Below are 8,366 nucleotides of genomic sequence, written 5' to 3' on the forward strand. Positions count from 1 at the left end.
ACCAACAATGGTAAGAAATTTTTCAAAACCAACAAAAGGAACTTCACGAAACCCAAAGGTGCACCAGACAATGCAAGCAACTCAAAATCCACTCCTGATGGCCTCAAGACAGTGAAAACCTCTAAGTCTAAATGTTTTCACTGTCATAAGGCTGGCCATTTTAAGAAAAATTGTGAGAAGTGGAAAGCATGGATGATTAAGAAAGGTAATCCACATTGTTGTTACTTGGAAATTAATCTTGTTGATTCTCCTATTAATTCTTGGTGGTTAGATACAGGCTCACCCATTCATATTGCAAATTCTTTGCAGGGTATCACAAGAAGGAGGACACCAAGGAAGGATGAAGTCAACATCCGAGTAGGCAATGGAATGCAAGTAGCTGTCAAGGCTATAGAAGTTGCCAGCATTAGATTAGGATCTGGTCTTGACTTAGAATTAGATGAAGTTTTTGTTATACCTTCATTAAGAAGGAATTTGGTTTCGGTTGTTAAGTTGGTTAGGAAAAATTATGAATTTATCATTAATAAAGCTGGTTTGCAATTTTCTCTTAATTCTTCGATTGTTGGTACTGCTGCACTTGTTAATGATCACTGGAAATTAGTTTGTGCTGAACAAAATGAAGTAAATGATATTAATATTTCATCTGCTGTTAAGAGAACAAGAAGCAATGAAAATTCATCAGTGTTATGGCACAAACGACTTGCTCATATATCCAAAGAAAGGATGCAGATCTTGATTAAAGAAAAACACATTCCAAACCTTGATTTTTCTGATTTTGGAGACTGTATTGAGTGTATCAAAGGGAAAACAACAAGCTCTAGAAAAATAGGTGCTAACAGAAGCCATGAATTACTTGAAATAATCCACACTGACATTTGTGGACCATTTTCTTGTAAAACAATATGCAAGAACTCCTATTTTATCTTGTTTATTGATGATTTTTCAAGATATTGCACTTTGTACCTTATTTCCGAAAAGTCACAGGCACTTGATTTCTTCAAGATTTTTAAATTAGAAGCAGAAAAACAACTTGGCAAGCAAATAAAAATTGTAAGGTCAGATCGAGGAGGAGAATTCTATGGCAAGTACAGTGAAACAGGGCAAAGTATGGGACCTTTTGCTAAGTATTTATAGGAAAATGGTATTCAGGCACAATATACAACACCAGGCACTCCACAGCAAAATGGAGTTGCTGAAAGGAGGAATAGAACCCTCATGGAGATGGTAAGATGTATGATGTGTACTACTAAACTTCCTAAATTCCTATGGGGAGAGGCCTTAAAGACTGCGAATTATGTGACCAACAGAACTCCAAGTAAGGTACTAGACAAAACCCCTTTTGAGCTTTGGACAGGAAGAAAACCAGGCTTGCTACATTTACACGTATGGGGATGCAAAGCAGAAGCGAGATTGTACAATCCAGATCAGAAAAAGCTAGATGCCAGGACAACAAGTGGTTTCTTCATTGGTTACCCCGAAAAATCTAAGGGATATAGATTCTTTTGCCCATCCAATTCTACTAGAATAGTAGAGACAAACATTGCAAAGTTTATAGAAGAAGCAACCTCGACAAGTGAATCTGCAGTGAGAGATTTTGAACTAGAAGAGGTTAAAAGTGATCAACAATCACCGAATGCTTGCTTACCATTTTCAGATCAAAATTTTTTGGTACCTACAATTCAGACCACCTTGGAACCACAAGCTGCAGTGGCGACTGAAGCAGCCCAGATTGAACCACAAACTCAAGTGAATACACAACAAAATGACAATGACATTGAGTAACATACTGAGGACATTCCTAGAAGGCAATCTACCAGGCAAAGGAAATCAGCCTTGTCAGAGGATTATGTGCTTTATTTACAAGAAATAGATTTTGATGTAGGAGAAGAAACTGATCCTAGAAACTTCACACAAGCAATAAGTAGTACAAACTCACTGAAGTGGCAGGAAGCAATGAAAGCTGAGTTAGATTCGATGCAGGTAAATCAAGTATGGGAATTAACTGAAGTACCAAAAGGATTTAAACCAATTGGCTGCAAATGGATTTTTAAAACAAAGAAAAATCCTGATGGTAGCATAGAGAGGCATAAAGCAAGGTTGGTAGCAAAGGGGTTCACTCAAAAGGAAGGGATAGATTACACTGAGACATTTTCTCCAGTCTCAAGTAAGGATGCTTTTAGAGTCATTATGGCTTTAGTGGCACACTTTGACATGGAGCTGCACCAGATGGATGTTAAAACTGCGTTTCTGAATGGGGAGTTGGAAGAAGAAATATACATGACTCAACCTGAAGGCTTTATAAGGGATGGACAGAATCATCTTGCTTGCAAATTAAGGAAGTCAATTTATGGACTCAAACAAGCATCAAGACAGTGGTATGTCAAGTTTGACTCAGTAATCACAACTTTTGGTTTTCAGGAAAATTCTGCATATGAATGTATATATCTCAAACTGAGTGGGAGTGATTTCATCTTCCTAATTCTCTATGTAGACGACATTCTACTAGCCAGCAGCAATAAGAAACTCTTACATGAAACTAAGGACTTCTTATCAAATAATTTTGAAATGAAGGACCTTGGTGAGGCATCTTATGTTCTTGGGATAGCGATCAAGAGAGATAGAAAGAATTTTCTGTTGGGATTGTCACAACAAGCTTACATTAAATGAGTTCTTAAAAGATTTGACATGGTGAATTGTAAGTCAGGAGATTCACCAATGTCGAAAGGGGACAAATTTAGCAAGAAACAATGTCCCACAAATGAACAAGAAATTTTGTTCATGAAAGATAAACCTTATGCATCATTGGTTGGGTCCATAATGTATGCTCAGCTTTGTACCAGACCCGACTTGGCTTTTGCAGTTGGTATGTTGGGAAGGTATCAGATAAACCCAGGACAAGCTCACTGGGTTGCAGGGAAAAAGGTGCTCAGATATTTGAAAAGGACAATGGATCACATGCTGGTGTTCAGAAGGGTAAAAGACTTAGAGTTAATTGGATATTCTGATTCAGATTTTGCAGGATGTGTGGACAGTTTAAAGTCCACAACTGGATATGTTTTCATGCTTGGAGGAGCAGCTGTCTCGTGGAAAAGTGTAAAACAAACATTAACCACAACATCCACTATGCAGGCTGAGTATGTAGCAGTGTATGAAGCAGCAACACATGCCATTTGGTTGAAAAGTTTTATGCAGGAAACAAAAATTATCAAGTCAGCATCTAATCCTATAAGGATTTTCTGTGATAACAGTGGGGCAGTCATTTTCTCTAAGAACAGTAAAAGAACATCCAAGTCTAAGCACATTGGAACAAAGTTTTTGATGGTAAGAGAGAATGTCAGAGCAGGAGAGTTGCAGATCGAGTATGTGAACACTAAAGAGCAGCTGGCAGATCCATTTACTAAAGCCTTAGCAGTAGGAATTTTCAAACAACATGTGACAAATATGGGAGTATTGGAGGATTTAAAGGCAGCAATTCAGTGGGAGTTTTAGTTATAGTGGGAGCATCCAAAAGTTGTAGAATTTTCAAAATTTAAGTCAGCGTGATAGTTGATTTTCTGCAGTATCAGTAGTAAATGCAGAACAATAAATGCCATTGGTTCATTATTGAACATTTAAGTCAATTATGTGGTGTTAAGGTTGAACTGGTATAATCATGATTTCAGTTTTTGCTAGTTCAATTTTAATGCTTACATATAATCATCATTTTCTGTTAAAAGTCCTAACAGTATTTATGTTTATTGGTGAAATTTTCTATAGACTACAGATAATAACATTGTTATTCAGGTTATACCATGTATGATAAGAGCATAATGTTTTTCACATATGCATATAGTTATCTTGCTTTTGAGTTTCAGAGATATTGTATTAAGGATAACAATATCATATGGGAGGACCAAGTTTACAAGTTGAGATACGACTAAGGCACTGGTATCTTGTAAACTAAATTTTATACTTTGCTGATGACTTTGTCAAGTACAGTTGCGAATATCAGTGATTATAAAGAGTTTGAGCATTATCATAGCTCTGTTACACCTTGTAGTCTGATGTTTGACGATGTGCTTAGACATAGTTGAATTGAGTCTAGTTTTGCAAATATTCTGAGCGCTATTGCAGATTGCTTGCAGTAATGAGTAAGCATATTGGTTAAGAACAATGCTTGTCCAAGTGGAAGAATGTAAGAAATTAATGGACTTGCGCATTGTTCTAATAAAGATATCAATACCTTACCATTGCTTAATTGACAAGTAACAGAATTATTAATCAATACCAAGACTGTAAGCACAATCCAGCAAGGATACTAATCCTAATTGGATAAAGAAGACTCGGTTGACTGCAGGCCTTTTTTTTTTTACATAAGCAAAGGTATATTCAGAATAGGATTTGTATATGAGTTACATTAAGATAGAAATTCTAGAATCCCTTAATGGAAGGGACTAGGATTTCTCTGATGCTTTATATAAGTAATAGTCCCCGGTCACACAGCGATAAAGTCATATTTCTGAGTTCCATTGTGAGAGAGGCTTTCAGTTTCCTGGCTGTGCTGACTGGAAGATTATTGCTGCACAACATCGTTTTCAGAACCCCTGCATCATGTCGACATCTGGTTAGATATATCAAATATGATGTGTTTGCTTATTGATATAACAATGATACAATGCTTGAGTTTGTTCATTACTGGTGTATGCTTACAGATGTTGGAAACACTGACATTGCAAACCAGCACTAATGGAGTGGTTTCAGTGAATAAAAACCATCTCAATGCTTTTGTGCTGTAGGCATTCTTAAAATCCTAAAGATAAAGTGAGATTCCATCATAAAGAGAGGTAGACGGCTCTTTAGGCTTTAGCAAAACCATTCAAATAACTCTAAACATAAGGAGAAATTATATGGGCCTTCATCTGGGGGCGTAAGGTTTGAAGGGATTGGGTAATGCATAAATATCAAGCCAAATTCTTCTTTATGAACGAAATTTTAGAAAGGTCCAAAAAAATAATGGAATTTAGAAGAAGACAAAATGTGGGTTCTCAATTGGCATCCCTACCCTGCTAAACCACTCCTGCAATAATCCCTTCTTCTTCATTTTCCTGCCTCTGCAGATCCCCCATGGTCCATGCCCAAACCTGATAGGATTAGAGCATCCAACCCAAAACCAATTGGCAATGGGTGGAGAGGCCCAAGACTTATAAGCACATATGCTAAGCCTTAGTATTCCGATATGGGACATTGCTTCACATTACTCTCAACACGCCCCCGCACGTGTGGCGATATTTTGAGCCTTACACGTGAACAAATTATATTGGGTGACGTGGGAGCACGTGTGACCGTTGGGCCTTACACGCGGATAACCAAGCTTTGATACCATGATAGAATTAGAGCATCCAACCCAAAACCAATTGGCAATGGGTGGAGAGGCCCAACACTTGTATGCACATATGCTAAGCTCTAGTTTTCCGATGTGGGACATTGCTCCACATTACTCTCAACACGCCCCCGCACGTGTGGCGAGATTTTTGAGAGTAATGTGGAGCAATGTCCCACATCGGAAAACTAAGGCTTAGCATATGTGCTTATAAGTCTTGAGCCTCTCCACCAATTGCCAATTGGTTTTGGGGTTGGATGCTCTAATTCTATCATGGTATCAGAGCTTGGGTATCCGCGTGTAAGGCCCAACGGTCACACGTGCTCCCACGTCACCCAATATAATTTGTTCACGTGTAAGGCTCAAAATATCGCCACACGTGCGGGGGCGTGTTGAGAGTAATGTGGAGCAATGTCCCACATCGGAAAACTAAGGCTTAGCATATGTGCTTATAAGTCTTGGGCCTCTCCACCCATTGCCAATTGGTTTTGGGTTGGATGCTCTAATTCTATCACCACCCGGCCCTTTTTTTTTTTTTTCTTCTTCTCCTTCTTCTTCTCCTTCTTCTTCTTCTTCTTTCTTTCTTTCTTTCTTCAGATCCATTAAAAAAAAAAAAAAAAAAAAAAAAAAAAAAAAACTAACGTTTCTCCCCAGATGTTGGATCAGTGGTGAATTGACAACAGAAAATAAAGAGATATTAAAATTAAATTGAATATTTAAAACAAAACCAACCCTCAAAATTACATAAAATTAAAATTTGATTTGTATTTAGTTTAAATTTATAATTTTTTATAGCATGAATATGCCGACATGAAACGAGTTTCCCACAGAGCATTTTTTTCTTTCATCCGAGGACCCTTGATTTCCTTGGACCACGTAAGAATTCATCGTCCGATTGAATCTTTTTATTCCCATTAGAAACTGTCGATTCTCTGACTTTTTTCTTTGTTTTGCATTGTTTTTATCGTAAAAAGAGCTTTGTATCAAGCTAAGACTCAATCTTCTGATGTTGCATAAGTTATTTACTACTCTTTCACACGATTTGAGAGGTTTTTCTTACTCATTAAAGTAAGCAAAACTCTGTTTCCATCGAAAATTGAATGGAGTTTTCTCGTATTTCGACCGGAGAATCTAACAGATACGAGAATTGATAAGGGGAATAGAGATGATGATAGAGATCATACTGAGACCTTGAAATAACCATCATAAAAGCATTCGTATACATAGTCAAGCGCGACCCTGAGAACTTTGTTTATGAAATTATCACCCACATTAGCACACACAAGACAGTGACAATGATCATAATATCTCACATCCAACATAACAAATATTCAATGTTGATGATTAACTATTATCAGAGATGTCAACAAGGTCAGATCATGGCAATAGGAATGATATGCATGCTCATTTCAAATAAAATGCATGCGTACCTTTGCCACCCTACAGAAGTATAATCACTTGTAAAGAAATATAGTGGACCAACCCTAGCCGGTACCATACCCACTACTAGCTGGGCAACAATCGATCTCTAGTAGCAAGAACGTCCTTACGCAAACACCTACGATATTATTGCGATTCGTATCCTAGTGACACAAAAGATGTAACTACGCGATTGTATAAAAACATACTTGACTACCCCAAGGGAGAGCCTCAACTCACTAGGATACCTATCCAAGACTTGAAGTGGATGGAGCCGCCGAAATTCGAGGAAGGCACCGGTGGGTTTCTAGGGTTTCGTTTTGGGGATTTTCAATTAAGAAATAATCTGACATATGCAACACCAATGGAAATAGCAAGAAAGGAGAAGCCAAACCCCGATGGTTTCATTGTCATATGCTGCTAAGGTCACCAAAAATTGGTAAAGGAAGCAGCAGATCTTTAGCCCTTCGAAATGCCATGTGCGGTGGTCGTCAGGGAAATCAAAAGCCACCAAAAGAATCGGCATTACTAGAGAATGTTTTAGGACTAACTTGACAGCGAAAGGTCGCTGAAGTCGGAAAGTCACAGAAGAAGAAGGCCAGCTCTTGTTGGGTTCTAATTGAGTTTGTATCTGGATATATGTTTAGGTCGGCGAAGGCTAGGGGAAGAAAGAAGAGCGAGAGACGATCAATTTGGTGGTGGTCTCACCGCTGTTGGCCGTTGGATGACGGAGAGGTTACGATGAGAGAGAGAGAGAGAGAGAGAGAGAGAGAGAGGGTGTGGCTATTGTGTTAGGGTTTTAGAGAAATGAGAGATGAAATGCTTAAGTTTGGTTTTTAAACAAAACCCTAGGATGCGAATAGTTAATCAAACAAAAAACAATTACAAATCTTGAGACTTTGACATGCATGTTTACAACTTTGTTAGTTTGAAATTCTATTCTATAAATACTTCATTCGAATATATTATTATTAATAGTCTCATTTTTTAAGGAACAAGTTTTGAGCAACTGTAATAACTTATTATATTGAATGGTTGAATCAAATACAACAAGTTAATGAGTAATCTATTTAGAAATTACACATACATTCAATCTTATGGTGATTATCCATTGTTCCTCAGTCACTCAAAATTTGTCCATTAAAAAAATATTTATGTCATTATCAAAATTCCACTATATATTCATACCTCTTTATAATATGTTTGGATTGTCTTTTATCATTTATAAGCTAGTGATTAATAAAGCTTTGACAAAAGTCATATACCATTTTTTTTTTTTTTTGCTATAGTTGTCTTACCCTCGAGGCTCGACACAAATCACAATATGCTATATCATGAAAGAAAAAAAAAAATTTAAATCTGTGTACGTTATTTTCTAATGTATATTTCGCACTATAAATGATACATGATATATGGAGAATAAATTTTATATTATACAGTATACACACCTTATATTTTATATAGGCACTTAAAGCCTCTCTATTACAAAAGAAAATTTTATATAGGCACCCATGCATGATGCATGCATACATGTGTGTTCTGCTTGCGCCACGTGTAGTACTGCAAATTGCAACATCTAATTAATTAG

General features: G+C 37.1%; 1 pseudogene; it reads left to right on the forward strand.

The window, feature by feature from the left end:
* Positions 1-2,715: 2,715 nt before the first annotated feature.
* Positions 2,716-3,489, forward strand: LOC147292233 (secreted RxLR effector protein 161 pseudogene; annotated as a pseudogene).
* Positions 3,490-8,366: the final 4,877 nt, after the last annotated feature.

This window comes from Dryas octopetala, chromosome 3 (genome assembly GCF_963921425.1).
Source record: "Dryas octopetala chromosome 3, drDryOcto1.1, whole genome shotgun sequence".
Taxonomy (NCBI): domain Eukaryota; kingdom Viridiplantae; phylum Streptophyta; class Magnoliopsida; order Rosales; family Rosaceae; genus Dryas; species Dryas octopetala.